The sequence below is a fragment of the Muntiacus reevesi genome, chromosome 2, assembly GCF_963930625.1.
Source record: "Muntiacus reevesi chromosome 2, mMunRee1.1, whole genome shotgun sequence".
NCBI lineage: Eukaryota > Metazoa > Chordata > Mammalia > Artiodactyla > Cervidae > Muntiacus > Muntiacus reevesi.
The window spans coordinates 165,409,007-165,427,334 of record NC_089250.1 but is presented as its reverse complement, the minus strand read 5'-3'; the positions used below and the strand labels follow the sequence as shown (position 1 = coordinate 165,427,334).

The 18,328-nt window shown below is 42.2% G+C and overlaps 1 pseudogene; it reads left to right on the top strand.

Moving 5' to 3' along the window:
- The first annotated feature begins 2,310 nt into the window (after window positions 1-2,310).
- LOC136158356 (high mobility group nucleosome-binding domain-containing protein 3 pseudogene) lies at window positions 2,311-2,988 on the top strand (annotated as a pseudogene).
- The last annotated feature ends 15,340 nt before the right edge of the window (window positions 2,989-18,328 follow it).

Genomic DNA, 18,328 nt, shown 5'->3' with positions numbered 1-18,328 from the left:
ACTCAGTGGATGTGAGTTTGAGCAAGGTTTGGGAGTTGATGGACAGGGAGGCCTGGTGTGCTGCAGTCCATGGAGTTGCAAAGACTTGGACAGGACTGAGCACCTGAACTGAACTGAGCAGCTTAATGTATTTGTCTTTTTAGAACTAACTCTTAAGAGCTTATTTAACAGGCTGTTAGAATTGTGAGCTAGCTAACATAGAAATAATCAATACATTTAGAAACCTAATTCCATCTTATGGTCAGTTGAAGGAAAGCATCTAAGAGTTTAAGAGAAGGTGGGAAAACACAGATCCACGGAAAGAAAAACAGGGAAAGAGAAAAGGCCCCCTCCTCCCAGCAGCAGAAGACAAACTCAGAAGGAGTCAAGTTAGGGAGACAAAGGGGGAGACACCCGGTAGGCTTGCTCTGGCCACACCTAATGCCTCCTGGTTCCCTTGGGCTGTGCTTGTCAAGGACTGCAGGTAAGGCCTTGACCTTAGAGTGGCCGGGTTCAGAACCACTGCCATCCTCAGTCGATATGTGAGCTCGGCAGGTACCCGTGTCTCTGGGCCTCAGTTTCTCTACCACGGTGCCCAGCTCAGAAGACTAAAGAGAGGACGACGCAAGAGTTCATGTGGAAGGTGTTTGGTTCAGTGCCTGACACAGTGAGGTGGTTAGCATCCCAGCTGAAGCTGTGAAGGACATAAAAGGTGCCCATTCCCCTCTTCTACAAAATTTTATTGTAGTATATTAAACACAGAAACCTGAATATATCAGATATGTGTAGCTGGGTGCATCTTCTCAAACAGAACACCTCTGCCATTAGTACCTAGATCAAGAATAGAATACTGTGAACACCCCAGAGCCCCCGTGGATCACCTTCTCATACCCCTCCCCAAAGGTGACCACTATCCTACTTCTAACAGCAAGGATTAGTTGTACCTGCTTTTCCCTTTTAAATATATGGAATGTACTATTTTGTATCTGTCTTTGTTGAGTATTTTTTATTTTTTTTCTTTGCTCAATATTATTTGTGAGTTCCATCCGTGTTGTGTACAACTGTAAATTATTTATTCCTATTTCTATTGGCGTATTACTATACACTCTTGCTACCATTCATCCTTTATACTTTTTGTTTTTTGGGGCCTTGCAGTGTGGCATGTGGGATCTTAGATAAGGGACCAGGTATCGAACCCATGCCCCCTGCATTGGGAATGTGGAATCTTAACCACTGGACTGTCAGCGGAGTCCCTAGCCAGTCTACTGTTGATAGGTAATCAAATACTTTTTGGCCATTTTGATTAAGCAGTCTTATACATACCTTTTGAGGCTTCCCAAGTGGCTCAATCGTTGAAGAATCTGCCTGCAACATGGGAGACCCGGGTTCAATCCCTGGGTCGGTAAGATTCCCCAGAGAAGGAAATGGCAACCCACTCCAGTATTCTTGCCTGGGAAATCCCATGGACAGAGGAGCCTGGTGGGATATAGTCCATGGGGTCACAAAGGGTTGGACACGACTGACTAACATTTCTTTCTTTCTTTTTTACATACCTTTTGGTAAATACATCTTGACATTTCCTTTGGGGGTACAGCTAGGAGTGAGGTCTAGCTTCAGGAAATACTGCCGATCAGTTTTCCAGTGGTTCTCACAATTCACATTCTCACCTGCAACGAATAAGAGTTCCAGGTGTTTCACATCCTTCCATCATTCAGGATCGACCAATTACCTTTTTCAGTCCAGTGATTCCAGAAGGTATGTAGTAGTATCAAGTTTGTACTTCAATTTTCATTTGCTGATGGGTAATAATGTTGACTCTGTCTCCACATGCCTGTTGGTGATTTGGTATTTCTCTTGGCGACGTGTCTAATCAGATCTTCTGCTCACTAGTTAACCATCTTATTTACTGGTAAAACAAACTGAATCTTGGGGACTTCCCTAGCAGTCCAGTGGTTAGGACCCCACCTTCCCATGCAGAGGGTTCTCGTTTATTCCCTGGTTGGGGAGTTAAGATCCCACATGCATCATGGCCAAAAAACCAAAACATAAAACAGAAGCAGTATTGTAACAATTTCAATAAAGACTTTTAAAATAGTGGTGGTTTAGAGTCTAAGTCGTGTCTGTCTCTTTTGACCTCATGGACTGTAGCCCACCAGGCTCCTCTGTCCATGGGATTTCCCAGGCAAGAACACTGGAGTGGGTTGCCATTTCCTACTCTAGGGGATCTTCCCAGCCAAGGGGTTGAGCCTGAGTTGCCTGCATTACAGGCAGGTTCTTTACCCCTAGGCCACCAGGGAAGTCCTCTTTAAAAATGGTCCACATCAGGCGGCGGCTGCAGCATCCGGCGGCGATGCCAGCAGTTCCAGCCCGTTGCTTTACTTTTCAACTGCACGAATACCGTCATTATGCCAAAGAGAAAGTCTCCGGATAATACAGAGGGCAAGGATGAATCCAAAGTAACTAAACAGGAGCCCACCAGACGGTCTGCCAGGTTGTCAGCGAAACCTGCTCCCCCCAAACCTGAACCTAAACCAAGAAAAACATCTAAGAAAGAGCCGGCAGCAAAGGTTAGCAAAGGCGTTAAAGGGAAGAAGGAGGAGAAGCCGGAGGCTGGGAAGGAAGGTACTGCAGCTCCGGCTGAAAATGGGGACACTCAAGCTGAAGAGGCACAGAAAACTGAATCTGCAGCTAACGAGGGAGAATGAATGGTCATGAAAATTGGGGTTGATTTTATGTACCTCTTGGCGCAACTTTTAAAAGCTATTTTTACCGAGTATTTTCTAAATGCTAATTTTTTAGGACTCTACTAGTTGGCATACAAAATATATAAGGATGGACATTTTACCTTCTCATAGTCGTGCTTTTTGGAAATTTCCATCATCCTTGAGTAAAATAAATACCGGTTTAATATTGGAAGCTGTCTGTAAAATTGATTGAGCCTTCCATGCACTCGCTTTAAAAATTTAGTCCCGTGCATACTGTGGTGCTTTTACTGTGCGTATTTGGATTTTTTCACGCCGTTTTTCTAGAGCAGTAATCAGTGGTGCTGTTGTACCTAGGTTTTATGTGATTTTAATGAAACATGGATAGTTGTGGCCACCTGCTGATTATTTGTGGTTTAAAATAAAAGGTTTTCCTGCCTGCAAAAAAAATAAAAAATAAAAAAAATGGTCCACATCAAAAATAAATAAACAAACAAACCGAGGCTTAGAGAGGAGGTGACTCGACTCACTGAGGTTATGTGACTTGCTGAAGGTCACACAGCTAGTTAGAGAAAAGCAGAGACTGCATAACAGTTATTCAGCTATTAAGCAGGGCCTAGTAAAGTGAAGGTGATTTAAATTGTACTTGCGGCCAGCGAGTATATAAAATATTTGGTAAAAAAATTTTTTAAAAAATTATATGAGAGCTGTTTGGCATTTTGTAGTTACAGGTCAGAGTCCAGTTTTGACAGGGTTTCTATCCATTGTTCCTCCCTCCCTCCCTCGCCTCCTTCCTTCCTGCTGTGCCATGAACCGAACACCCATTCTGGGCCAACAGCTGTTCTGGATGATGGGAATTTATTCAAGCAAAGGAGTTCCTCCACCCAGGGACAGTTAGAGTCAGCGTATTCCCTTTCCTACGACTAGAGTGGCTTCTGGAGTCAAAAGAGGAAGGTCCTTTACTTCCTCCTCTACCACTTACTAGACTTACCAGCTCTGCCCTCTCGGGTTCATTTCCTGATTTTTTTTTTTTTTTCACCCTGAGGCTTCTGGGATCTTAATTTCCCAGTTCAGTTCAGTTGCTCAGTCGTGTCCGACTCTTTGCGACCCCATGAACTGCAGCATGCAAGGCCTCCCTGTCCATCACCAACTCCCAGAGTTTACTCAAACTCATGTCCATTGAGTCGGTGATGCCATCCAGCCATCTCATCCTCTGTCATCCCCTTCTCCTCCTGCCTTCAATCTTTCCCAGCATCAGGGTCTTTTCCAGTGAGTCACTTCTTCCAATCAGGTGGCCGCAGTATTGGAGCTTCAGCTTCAGCACCAGTCCTTCCAATGAATATTCAGGACTGATTTCCTTTCGGATGGACTGGCTGGATCTCCTTGCAGTCCAAGGGCCTCTCAAGAGTCTTCTCCAACACCATAGTTCAAAAGCATCGATTCTTCGGTGCTCAGCTTTCTTTCTAGTCCAACTTTCATATCCATACATGACCACCGGAAAAACCATAGCTTTGACTAGACAGACCTTTATTGGCAAAGTAATGTCTCTGCTTTTTAATATTCCATCTAGGTTGGTCATAACTTTCCTTCTAAGGAGGAAGTGTCTTTTAATTTCATGTCTGCAATCACCATCTGCAGTGATTTTGGAGCCTAAAAAAGTAGTCTGCCACTGTTTCCACTGTTTCCCTATCTATTTGCCATGAAGTGATGGGACCAGATGCCATGATCTTAGTTTTCTGAATGTTGAGTTTTTTTTTTTTTTAATTTTTATTTATTTATTTATTTATTTGAATGTTGAGTTTTAAGCCAACTTTTCCACTCTCCTCTTTCACTTTCATCAAGAGGCTCTTTAGTTCTTTTTCACTTTCTGCCTTAAGGGTGGTGTCATCTGCCTATCTGAGGTTATTAATATTTCTCCCGGCAATCTTGATTCCAGCTTGTGCTTCCTCCAGCCCAGTATTTCTCATGATGTACTCTGCATATAAGTTAAATAAACAGGGTGACAATATATAGCCTTGATGTATTCCCTTCCCAATTTGGAACCAGTCTGTTGTTCCATGTTCAGTTCTAACTGTTCTTGACCTGCATACAGATTTCTCAGGAGGCAGGTCAGGTAGTCTGGTATTCCCATGTCTTTCAGAATTTTCCACAGTTTGTTGTGATCCACACAGTCAAAGGCTTTCGTATAGTCAATAAAGCAGAAGTAGATGTTTTTCTGGAACTTTCTTGCTTTTTTGATGATCCAACAGATGCTGACAATTTGATCTCTGGTTCCTCAGCCTTTTCTAAATCCAGCTTGAACATCTGGAAGTTCACAGTTCACGTACTGTTGAAGCCTGGATTGGAGAATTTTGAGCATCACTTTGCTAGTGTGTGAGATGAGTGCAATTGTGCGGTAGTTTGAGCATTCTTTGGCAATGAGAGGGAGTTTCAGGAGGGAGGGGACATATGTATACCTATGTATACATATGTATTCATGTTAATATTTGGCAGAAAACAACAAAATTCTATAAAACAATTATCCTTCAATTAAAAATAATTTTTAAAAAATTCAGACATGACTTAGTGGCTAAACAACAACAACAGATAACTGATGATATTGAGCATCTTTTCAAATGCACGCTACCATTTGTGTATCTTCGTTGGAGAAATGTCCATTCGAATCCTTTGTTCTTTTTTATTTTTTTCTGAAAAAAATGTTTATTACTTATTTACTTGGCTGCATTGGATCTTAGTTGTTGTAGGTGGAATCTTTAGTTGCGGCATGTGGGATCTAGTTCTCTGATCACAGACTGAACCTGGGCCCTCTGCATTGGGAGCTTGGAGTCTTAGCTGCTGGACCACCAGGGAAGTCCTTCATTTGTTCTTTTTTTAAAAAATTTTATTTATTTATGGCTGTGCTGGATCTTCATTGCTACTTTCGGGCTTTTCTCTAGTTGAGGCGAGCAGGGGCTCCCTTCTATCAATACTCGTGGTGCTGGCGCTTCTCGTTGTGGTGGCTTCTCTCCTTGTAGATCAGGGGCTCTTGGGTGTGCGGGCTTCAGTAGTTGCAGCGAGAAGGCTCAGTAGTTGCTGTTCCCGGGATCTAGCGCACAGGCTCCATAGTTGTGGCACACGGGCTTCGTTGCTCCGTGGCATGTGGGATCTTCCCACATCAGGAATCTAACCTGTGTCTCCCGCCTTGGCAGAGGACTCTTCACCACTGAGTTGCCAGGGAAGCCCCCAGTTTGTTCTTTTTAATTCAGATATTTGTCTTTTTTTGTTGAGTTTCAAGAATTCTTTATGTATTTAAAACACTTTTATCCTTCTCCCTTTATTTATTTAGTACATTATAATAAATACATGGTCCAAAGAATAAATACATGGTCCCTTCCTCTGCAAAAACACATACTGGGTACTAGCTGTGTGTCAGGCAATACCCTAAACTCTGGCAATGCAACAGGGAGGCTCTAGCCGGCCATGGGAGAGAGGAACAGGTGCGTGAAAGTCACAGACAGGTATGCAGTTGGTGCAATAGAGTGTAGAAATGCCATGACCTTCTTGTCAGCGATTTCTGTACAAAGAAACAGTCTTAGCATTGATGTCACTTGGACTTCAGGCTGGAAATGTCACTAATTTCACCTTTGCTATGCTTGTGTTGTACAGATCTGGTTTGTGTTTTTGAAAGGTCTTCCCAGGCATTTATAGCTTCCAGAACTCAGCAAAACACGACTAACAAAAAAGTTAATGATATTACTGAGAGAAGTTCAAAGGACCAGAGTTATTTGTTTTCCTGAGATGAACCATAACCGCTTTTCCCCCGTATGACATTGTTAGTTTCCATCATGGTTTTCTAAGATAAGTTGAACTAAAATGACCTTCAGTAGTTTAGCGTTCCATGCCTTCTTGATAGCAAGATTCCATCTGTTGATGAAGTACATACCCATGTAATTTGATCTGCAAGCTGATTTCTAACTTTTCTTTCAACTCTACAGGGCAGAAATACTACATTTGAACATATATGTCCTTCATGGTAGGACAGGTGTAAGATGTTTTGTTCTCTCTGTTTCTTGTTGGAAGCTTAAATATTTAGCAACCACACCTGCAGAAGCATCTGGGCACTTATAGTGAAGTGAAAGTTGCTCATTCGTTTCCGACTCTTTGTGACCCCATGGACTATACAATCCGTGGAATTCTCCAGGCCAGAATACTGGAGTGGGTAGCCTATCCCTTCTCCAGGAGATCTTCCCGACCCAGGAATCGAACTGGGGTCTCTTGCATTGCAGGTGGATTCTTTACCAACTGAGCTATGAGGGAAGCCCTGGGCACTTGAGGGAGGTACTTAAGTCCAAGGCTGTGTCAGAGTTTACATAATTCCTCTTTGCTCTCTCTGCATCGGGGGTTGCAATGGTGCAACACATCAGATCTTGCCCTCCAGTGCTACATTTTTACTGCAATAGTCTTTCTGATCTTTTGATCTCATCTTTTTCAGAGTAAAAATTACTGAGCCTGTATGTCCAATATACATATTTAACTGGTATATGCATTCTGCCCTGGTAATAGATTATTTACTTTGCAAAACAAAAGGATTTAAAAGGATAAGATGAGACTTCCCTGGTGATCCAGTGGCTAAGACTATGCGCTGTCAGCGTAGAGGGCCAGGGTTCAGTCCCTGGTCAGGGAACAAGATCCTACATGATGTGCTAATAGTTTATATGCGGCAAGTAAAGATCCTGTGCGCTGCAACTAAGGCCTGGAGCAGCTAAATAAATGAATATATATATTTAAAATAAAAAGTAAAAGGATAAGGTAATGAATATTTAAAAATATGAGAAAATAGAATTAGATAGAATTTATAACATTTTATTCCTGAATATCTGTATTTCATCTTATACCTTCTTTCCACTTTTTGGAGATTAGTGTCCTGGCAGACAAGGTGAGTCCTGACACCCTGCTTTTCTGCCTGAGTGCCCAGATCCCTTTGAAAACAGGTGAAAGTGAGAAGTGAGTGTTGGTTGCCAGTAGTGTCTGACTTTGGGACCCTGCACTGTAGCCCGCCAGGCTTCTCTGTCCATGGAATTATGAATACTGGAGTGGGTAGCCGTTCCCATATTACTTAGTACCTACTACATTTTGTATTGTATCATTATCTACTTGGGGCTTTCCTGGTCAGTCAGTCAGTTCAGTTGCTCAGTTGTGTCCGACTCTTTGTGACCCCATGAACTACAGCATGTCAGGCCTCTCTGTCCATCACCAACTCCTGGAGTCCACCCAATCCCATGTCCATTGAGTTGGTGATGCCATCCAATCATCTCATCCTCTGTTGTCCCCTTCTCCTCCTGCCCTCAATCTTTCCCAGCATCAGGGTCTTTTCAAATGAGTCAGCTCTTCGCATTAGGTGGCCAAAGTATTGGAGTTTCAGCTTCAACATCAGTGCCTCCAATGAACACCCAGGACTGATCTCCTTTAGGATGGACTGACTGGATCTCCTTGCAGTCCAAGGGACTCTTAAGAGTCTTCTCAAACACCACAGTTCAAAAATATCGATTCTTCTGCGCTCAACTTTCTTTATAGTCCAAATTTCACATCCATGCATGACCACTGGAAAAACCATAGCCTTGACTAGATGGACCTTTATCGGCAAAGTAATGTCTCTGCTTTTTAATATTCTGTCTAGGTTGGTCATAACTTTCCTTCCAAGGAGTAAGCATCTTTTAATTTCATGGCTGCAATCACTATCTGCAGTGATTTTGGAGCCCAGAAAAATAAAGTCAGCCACTGTTTCCACTGTTTCCCCATCTATTTGCCATGAAGTGATGGGACCAGATGCCATGATCTTAGTTTTCTGAACATTGAGTTTTAAGCCAACTTTTTCACTCTCCTCTTTCACTTTCATCAAGAGGCTCTTTAGTTCTTCTTCGCTTTCTGCCTTAAGGGTGGTGTCATCTGCCTATCTGAGGCTATTGATATTTCTCCCAGCAATCTTGATTCCAACTTGTGTTTCTTCCAGCCCAGCGTTTCTCATGATGTACTCTGCATATAAGTTAAATAAGTAGGGTGACAACATACAGCCTTGACATACTCCTTTTCCTATTTGGAACCAGTCTGTTGTTCCATGTTCAGTTCTAACTTCTTGACCCGCATACAGATTTGTCAGGAGGCAGGTCAGGTGGCCTGATATTCCTATCTCTTTAAGAATTTTCCACAGTTTGTTGTGATCCACACAGTCAAAGGCTTTGGCATAGTTAATAAAGCAGAAATAGATGTTTTTCTGGAACTCTCTTGCTTTTTCGATGATCCAGCGGATATTGGCAATTTGATCTCTGGTTCCTCTGCCTTTTCTAAATCCAGCTTGAAGATATGAAAGTTCACTGCTCACATACTGTTGAAGCTGGGCTTGGAGAATTTTAAGCATCACTTTGCTAGTGTGTGAGATGAGTGCAATTGTGCAGTAGTCTGAGCATTCTTTGGCATTGCCTTTCTTTGGAATTGGAATGAAAACTGACCTTTTCCAGTCCTGTGACCACTGCTGAGCTTTCCAAATTTCCTGGCATAGTGAGTGCAGCACTTTCACAGCATCATCTTTCAGGATTTGAAATAGCTCAACTGGAATTCCGTCACCACCACTAGCTTTGTTTGTAGTGATGCTTCCTAAGGTCCACTTGACTTACCATTCCAGGATGTCTGGCTCTAGGTGAGTGATCACACATCACGGTTATCTGGGTCATGAAGATCTTTTTTGTACAGTTCCTCTGTGTATTCTTGCCACCTCTTCTTAATATCTTCTGCTTCTGTTAGGTCCCTACCACTTATGTCCTTTATTGAGCCCATCTTTGCATGAAATGTTCCCTTGGTATCTCTAATTTTCTTGAAGAGATCTCTAGTCTTTCCCAGTCTCTTGTTTTCCTCTATTTCTTTGCATTGATTGCTGAGGAAGGCTTTCTTTCTTTCTTTTCTTTTTTTTTTTTTTTGAGGAAGGCTTTCTTATCTCTCCTTGCTATTCTTTGGAACTCTGCATTCCTGGTAGTTCAGTGGTAAAGAATCTGCCAGCAACACAAGAGCTGAGGAGATGTGGATTTGATTTCTGGGTGGGGAAGATCCCCTGGAGAATGGAATGGCAACTCACTCCAGTATTCTTGCTTGGAGAACCACACGGACAGAGAAGTATGGCAGGCTACAGTCCATGGGGTTGCTGAGTCGGACATGACTGAACCACTTAGCACACACACATTATCTACTTGTTTCACGTGGGAGAGCACTTCCCCCACCCCACCTTCTGCCCCTTTCCATGGCAATTCTTTCTTGTATTTTGTGGATCTTATATTTCTCACATTGGAATATGTTGGTATTCCACCAATTGCTATATGCAGTTACCGTAGCCGGTTCCCAGAGGAAAAGAACCAGATACAGCTTTGTGATGTAAGAAAAGCTATTCTGACCTAAGCCATTTTGTCATATAAACCTGGCAGCAATGCTTGTTCTTTAACAGGTCTTTGTAATTAAAGCATAGTAATTAACTAAGTGCTTGCTCCTTGGAAGATAAACTATGACCAACCTCGACAGCATATCACAAAGCAGGCACATTACTTTGCCTACAAAGGTCCATATAGTCAAAGCTATGGTTTTTCCAATAGTCATGTGTGGATGTGAGAGTTGGGCCATAAAGAAGTCTGAGTGCTGAACAATTGATGCCTTTCAACTGTGGTGTTGGAGAAGACTCTTGTGAGTCCCTTGGACAGCAAGGACGTCAAACCAGTCAATCCTAAAGGTGATCAATCCTGAATATTCTTTGGAAGGACTGATGTCGAAGCTGAAACTCCAATATTTTGGCCACCTGATGCAAAGAACTGACTCCTTGGAAAAGACCCTGATGCTGAGAAAGATTGAAGGCAGGAGGAGAAGGGGACGACAGAGGATGAGATGGTTGGATGGCATCACCGACTCAATGGACATGAGTTTGAGCAAACTCCGGGAGATGGTGAAGGACAGGGAAGACTGGAGAGTTGCAGTCCATGGGGTCACAAAGAGTTGGACATGACTGAGTGACTGAACAAGACTCCAGACTGGCTGGAAGCTAGGCAATGGTGATGTAGACCTTTTCTGACCTTCTTGACTGTGGTTTGCACTCTGCCCGCCTTTGTTCCAATTCTATGCTGAATTCTCCTCTACTCTAGCCCGTTCATGAATATGCATACACGACCCAAGTCCCTTCATGAATATGCTTGTACCCTTAGCTTAAAACTTCCCCAATTTTGCTGTTGGGGAACGTCCCCCTTGTTCCTCTTTGCTGCAAGTAGTAAGTCCTTCTTTCTTCCAATCTTCAGCTTCAGTAGGTCTTTTTGTTTGACACCCACCAAGAGGTGAGCCAATTTTCTGGTCGAACTGCTGTTGAATGATTAAACTATGTTTTCACTTTTTAAAAAGATTTTGGCAGCACTGGGTTTTCATTGCAGCATACGGGCTTCTCTAGTTGCCGTGGGAGGGGGTGGTTGCCCTGTGGTGTGTAGGATCTTACTTCCCTAACCAGGATCAAACCGGAGTCCCCTGCATTGCAAGTCAGATTTTTAAAAAATTTAATTAAGGTTATTAACCTCAATTTATTTATTTAGTGCACAGGCTTCAGTAGTTGCAGCATATGGGCTCTAGAACTCAGGCTCAGTAGTTTCTGGACACCGACTTACTTGCCCTGAGGCATGTGGAATCTTTCCAGACCAGGGATTGAACCCTTGTCCTCTGCATTGGCAGGAGGACTCTCATCCACTGTACCAGCAAGGAGGTTCAAAAATCGAATTCTTAACCACTAGACCACCAGGGAATTCCCTGCTTTCACTTTTGAATTATTCTAATTTGGTTTTACTCTTTCATGTTTCGAGATGGTAGCATTTTTCAACTTTTTTCAGAAGTTTGCATAACAAACGTGGCAGAATTTAAAATGATATGAAGGAAAATCTCATCTTACTAAAAAAGCTGTTGGTGATTTTGCGTAGTCACAGAAGTCATTTTTTTCTCAGGAGTTACATGGATGCAATCAGTAAAAATCAACAATTTCTAAAAATGATCATGTGCTTGGACGTCACAGCAATGAAAAATCGCTCCAAGTTTTCTCAGAACTCTCAATTTCTGTACCATCTCATTGCAGAGACTGGCGCTAGTCCAAGGCATGGACTGAGTGACCTGCTTCACTCTCCTCCGAGTCCTGGAATTGGAAATCTGAGTCTTGAAACTGGAAATGTAGGCCGCCAGTCCTTTGACCCAACTCCTAGGACTTCATCCTACAAATATATTTTCACGAAATGTCAGAAACGAGGTTATCTGTTGTGACACTGTAATAGCAAAAGATTGGAATAATCCACGTGTCCAGCAATATGGGGCCATTAACGCAGCTATAAACCAAAGAATGAGGGCTGCCTCTCCAGATTGACACAGATAGAGCTCCAGGGCATGTGAAGAGGCAAGGTACAAAGAGCACATGTAATCTGCTGTCTCAGGTGTTATAAAGTAGTGGAAATAGTGACATGTATTTATAGTTACCTCTATTGCAAGAAGAACCATTGGAAGGATCAACAGGATGTTAATGTGAAGGGCTATCCTAGGTGGTGACAAGGGCTAGATGGGCTTGGGGCAGACCAAGGCCTCTAAGAGTGCACGCTTTAATTTGCTTTGATTTGTAAATGAAGTAAATGTATTAACTATTTACAAAACAAAAAGAAGCTCCTTCAGGGAGAAAATGTCAGAGAGGCAAGTAGTTCTATAGATACTTCCTGTAATTTGAAAGTTTCCAAACTTCTTTGACTAGAGGGACCTTTGTTGGCAAAGTAAAGTCTCTGCTTTTTAATATGCTGTCTTGGTTGGTCAAAGTTTTCTTTCAAGGAGCAAGAGTTTTTTAATTTCATGGCTGCAGTCACCATCTGCAGTGATTTTGGAGCCCCCCAAAATAAAGTCTGTCACTGTTTCCATTGTTTCCCCATCTATTTTCTATGAAGTGATGGGACTGGATGCCATGATCTTAGTTTTCTGAATGTTGAGTTTTAAGCTATGGTTTTTCCAGTCGTCATGTATGAATGAGAAAGTTGGACTATAAAGAAAGCTGAGCACCGAAGAATTGATGCTTTTGAACTGTGGTGTTAGAGAAGACTCTTGAGAGTCCTTTGGACTGCAGGGAGATCCAACCAGTTCATCCTAAAGGAGATCAGTTCTGAATATTCATTGGAAGGGCTGATGCTGAAACTCCAATACTTTGGCCACCTGATTGAAAGAAGTGACTCATTGGAAAAGACCCTGATTCTGGGAAAGATTGAAGGCAGGAGGAGAAGGGGACGACAAGGGGATGAGATGGGTGGATGGCATCACTGACTCAATGGACATGAGTTTGAGTAAACTCCAGGAGTTGGTGATGGACAGGGAAGCCTGGCGTGCTTAAGTCCATGGGGTCGCAAAGAGTTGGACACAACTGAGTGACTGAACTGAACTGAAAGTTTCTTCTATTATCAATCTTTGAATTTTTTTTTTTTTTTTTTTTTGGCAGTGCTGTGAGGCATGCAGGATCCTAGTTCCCTGACCAGGAATCAAAACTGTGTCATCTGAAGTGGAAATGCAGACTCCTAACCCCTGGACCACCAGGGAATTACCTCAGTCTTTGGAAATTAAGGGGAAAATCTGACCAGTGGAAAGTTGGGCTACCTACTTCCCTGGATTTATCTCAAGTTTCCTTTAGAAAATTAACACATATGGGAAGGTGTTACCAAGACTTGTTTATCTACTAGAAGGCGGCCAGTTCAGAGTGAGGTTCATAACAAAACAATTTTTTTTTTTTTACTAAAAGTTAAAATAAAATTTACTTTAGATCCCAGGGGTAAAATATTCTTGCATTTTCCATCAATATTTTTCTAGCCTTCTAAGTGTAATAAACAATTTACTTAGATTTCAGTAGGAATCTGTAGAAGAGGGAAGATTCAAGGCCAGACGATGATCACATTGACTTGGAAAAGAACATTTTCTCATCATTGCAAATAAAAACAACAATCCCACCAGGTATCGAGCTGCTGTGTAACTTAGCAGCGACTGGATATTTTAGAGCATCACACCGACTGGCGATTCTCTGCGTAACCCATTTTAACAAGATAGATAAGTGGGCCCACTGGGTCTCAGGTTATCCAGGTAAGATCAGTGGAGGCAGGACTGACTTCTGGGTGTTCTGATTCCAAAGCCTGCATCTTAGCTACCATGGTGACCTGGATGTTGGATGCTCTAACACACTTACTAGACCACTGACCGCAGTCAGATTCACATCCCTGAAGTCAGGAGTTGCAATTGATCCAATCCCTTGATTCTCTCAGAGCTTTGCACAGCTTTTTTTGTGAATTGTTGTTCAGTTGTACAGTCTCTAAGTTGTATTTGACTCTTTTGCAACCCCATGAACTGTAGCCTACCAGGCTCCTCCATCCATGGGATTTCCCAGGCCTGAACACTGGAGTGGGGTGCCATTTTCTCCTCCAGGGGATCTTCCCCACCCAGGGATCGAACCTCAATCTCCTGTATTGGCTGGTTGATTCTTTTACCACTGAGACGCCTGGGAGGCTCCTTTCTGTGAATTAGAAGGCACAATATAAATAGTTCAAGCTGAATTATTCATAAAAATGGGAAGACCAAGGTAGTGGAGATCTCTTGGTGCTTTAATCTATGTTTAAATTAATACAGATGGGACTTTTCCTAGTGGTCCAGTAGTCAAGAATCTGCCTCGCAATGCAAGGAATGTGGGATCAATCCCTGGTAGGGGAACTAAGGTCACACATGCCTTGGGGCGACTAAGCCTGCAAGATGCAACTACTGAGCTCACGTGCCACAACTAGAGAACATGCACGCCCCAAGGAAAAGTCCCACGTGACACAGTGAAGATCCAGTGGGCCACAACTAGGACTCCGCACAGCCAAACAAATAAATATTAAAAAAGAAATCAATACAGATAGCAGAACACAAAAGTAAGTCTGTTCAGTCAATGAAGTCAAACTTCAGGTGTCAGGGTAGAGTACAATTTCTCATCCCTAATTTAAAGACTTAATTCATCTTTATCACTAAAATCCTTTTGGAGGGGAATCCAAGTCAAAAGAAAAGAGAAGGACCACATACCACTATTAGGAATGTATTAGCCACAAAAAGAGTGCGCTGGTGACTCAAACACCAGAATGGCATTGCTGTCTGTGACTTGACTTTCCAGTATGTGAACAACTCTTGGCAGAATATAGAGCAAAACAGTGTCTTCCACAAAGATGAAATGATTTTATAATATATTTTAATGTTTGTTTAATAACATTTAACTTTGAAATTTAAAAAGTCTTAACAATCACATCTAACTCAACAATGTTAGCAGAAAGAATGAATTATTTTCAACGAATGTATCAGGTTTTCTGGGAGGGATGGGGGTTGTCATTGTTCTTGTTTTCTATAGTCCAACTAAAAAGAGTTAAAAAAGTTCTCAAAAGAAAAGTAATAAATGTTATCAAGGCTCACACTCAGCTAGCCTTCATGGAATCAATAATAAAAAAAAAAAAATCATTGCAAAATACACTGAACCTCTTAGTATCAGAATAGATAAGGATGTAAATATTTAACTAGCACTTGAGGTTTCTATTATTTTTTAATTAATGAGCAGTGTATTTTACAAATAAATGCTGCTACTAATTCACTACTTATTTTTGCAGTTACTTATTTCATTACTTATTTTTGTAACTTTTTTATTCTTAGTTAAAAGTCTTACTTCTGATTAAGTATCTGAAACACAACACATGATGAGGTTAACACCTAGTTTTCTTGGCTGTCCTATCACCTGTCACCTATGTTGTAACTGGCTTCAGCCCTTTACCTTGGAATCTTGGCTTTCTCTGTCCTCTAAAGTGCTAGATTAGATCTTTAAGGCTTTTCAGCTCTAAAATCTAGTAGGTACTTATATCTCTAATTCATATATTCAAAATAAAATATTTATTATGTTTCAGTATTGAGACTTAGCTGACTTTTCAGCTCCATGAGTTGAGTCTCTCATAAAATATTTGCTACTGAACAGATGTGCACAGCCTTCACTTGGCCTGGTTCCCCTCCAACCCTCTTCTGTATTTTCTGTTCTCGTCTCATTCAGGCTTAGCAGCACACAGTGTTCTTCATCTGTGGTCCCTGACCCTAGAGACTCTCACAGCCTCCTCTCTGAATCCAGCTCTGTTCCAGATCTCAGGCTTCACTTGACCTAAGATGCAGTCTATCACCTTTTCTCTAGCACAAAACTTTATAAACTTACCAGGCCCCAGTGACAATCCTTCAGCACTTGGCAAGCTGTTAATGGACAATAATTTTTTTTTTTTTTTTTTTTGTAGAGCTCATGTTTTATTGGCACATTTTAAGTAGGATTTAGTTGTCATTTGTTTAACTTGGGATTCTTTTTTTTTTTGTACAATAATGGCTTGAAGTATTCTTCTTTCAACCCAAGCTTTTGGGGTTTTACTATTCTAGGAGTGGGGAGGGCTTTGGGCCAGCTAGTCGTTTAGAATCCCAAGATCATAGTCCAATGTCTTATCCGGCCTCTAATTCCTGCCCAGGGGAGTAAAGATAAGTTGGAGCAAGTGTAGAATACTATTCCTACTAAAAGCAACACAGAGATGGTTTCTGGAAGGCTCTAAAGGTCCTGTAAGACAGCCTCTACCTTTAACAATGTATAGTCTGGGGACTTCGCTGGTGATCGAGTGGTTAGGACTCTGTGCTTCCATGGCAGAAGGCACAGCTTCCATCCTTGGTTGGGGAACTAAGATCTCAGGTTCCATGTGGCATGGCCAAAAAAAAAAAAAAAAAATTATAGTCTGGTTGGGAAGATAAGACATACACAGAGCTAGAGATATACAGTAGTCAAGCAACGAGTGCGGGCAGTTCTATGACAAGTGGGCAGAGTGCTGAGGGTGAGGGGGACTCTTTCGACTGGGGAGTCAGGAAAGGCATCATATGGGGAAGGACAGAAGCTGTAGTTGGAGGTTTCAGGTGGAATTCAGCTAAGGAGAGAAATGAAGCGCCCCTAGTGGGCATATCCTTATAGCAGAACCAATATTTTGACTGCACTATTTCTGAATCTCTGCCTATTGTCCCCTGTTCAGATTTTTTTTTTTAATTGGAGTATAGCTGATTAAAAATGTAATAGCTTCAGGAGCACAGCAGAGTGAGTCAGCCATTAATGTACATGCATCCATCCTCTCCCAAACTCCCTCCCATCCAGGCTGCCTGGTAACACGGAGCGGAGTTCCCTGTGCTATACAGTAGGTCTTTGTTGGTTACCCATTTTAAATACAGTAGTGTGTACATGTCCATCTCCAAATCTCTAACTATTCCTTCCCCTTCCAGTTCAGAACATTTACCAGCTATATCCTTCTTTAACCTTCCTCACTGTTCTGCTTATGTTGCCTCTACCAGACCCCTGCCATTCTGGACGTAAGGAGGTTTACTCTCCTCCAGATATAAACGCCTGCCCCCGGCTCAGTGCAGAAGCAGGAGGCATGAGTTAAGCATACTGCCAAGTCTTCTGCTGGAAGATATCTTTTAGGATGAACATAATCAGGGGAAATTTTTTCTCCTGCTGGGTAAACCTCACCAAATGTTTTCTGCATCTCATTACGAGACTTTCTCCTTGGCTGTCAGTGTGGATTTTCCTTTACAATCATTTCAAGTCCACATATATGTAGGCTATCCTAATAATGAGTAACAAAACCAGGCAATAGAGGAAGCAATGGAAAGCAGGAGGCTGGCATAATCCGTCAGCTACTTCTCCGGTCACAAAATCATTGAGAGTTGCCTGTATAAGAAAATGAAGAATTCTTTCCTTTTCTTGTGTAGTTGCAGCTTTTTCAGATGGTCAGAGTTGCAAGACTTCAACTCTTGAAGGAGCATTTCCTGAACTTCTCCCTCCTAATAGAGAGGCCCACCTGCTTTTGCATGATGGGAAAACCTTTGCAGGGTCAAGCACGTAGGCACTCAATGGACATTTGTTGAGTGAAGTAAAGAAATGAATGTAGGTGTTGGATACATGTGATCAGGTCTGTCTTCTTTTTTTTTTTTTGCTTGCACTGGGTCTTTTTTGCTGAGTGGACTTTTCTCTAGTTGTGGTCAGCCGGGGCTGCTCTCTAGTTACAGAATACCGGCTTCTCATTGTGGAGGCTTCTCTTGTTGCTAAGCAAGGCCTCCAGGCACTGGGGCTTCAGTAGTTACGGTATACGGGCTCAATAGTTGTGGCCCATGGAGCTGCTCTGCGGCTGGTGGGCTCCTCTGAGACCAGGAATCATCCCACGTCCCCTGCATTGGCAGGCCGATTCTTAACCACTGGATCACCAGGCAAGTTCTATGTGTGCGTGCATGTGTTAAGTCCTGGGGTCAGTCTTTATTTTGTCCAGTTTTATGGTTCCCATTTAGTCAATAACTTGAATCTATGAGTAGTTTTAGAGGCTCAAAAATCTTTCCAATGTATGCTCTGTCCTTACACGCTACATGTTGACAAAAAAAAGTGCATACAAACTGAGCAGCTCTGTTTTCTGTTTGAAAACAAGCTGCTTTCAAATCTAGGTCTCCCAGGGCATATTAACTTGAAAAAACAACTGCTAGTTATTTTTCAACTAGCTAGAAAAACCATAAAATATTTCTCTCTG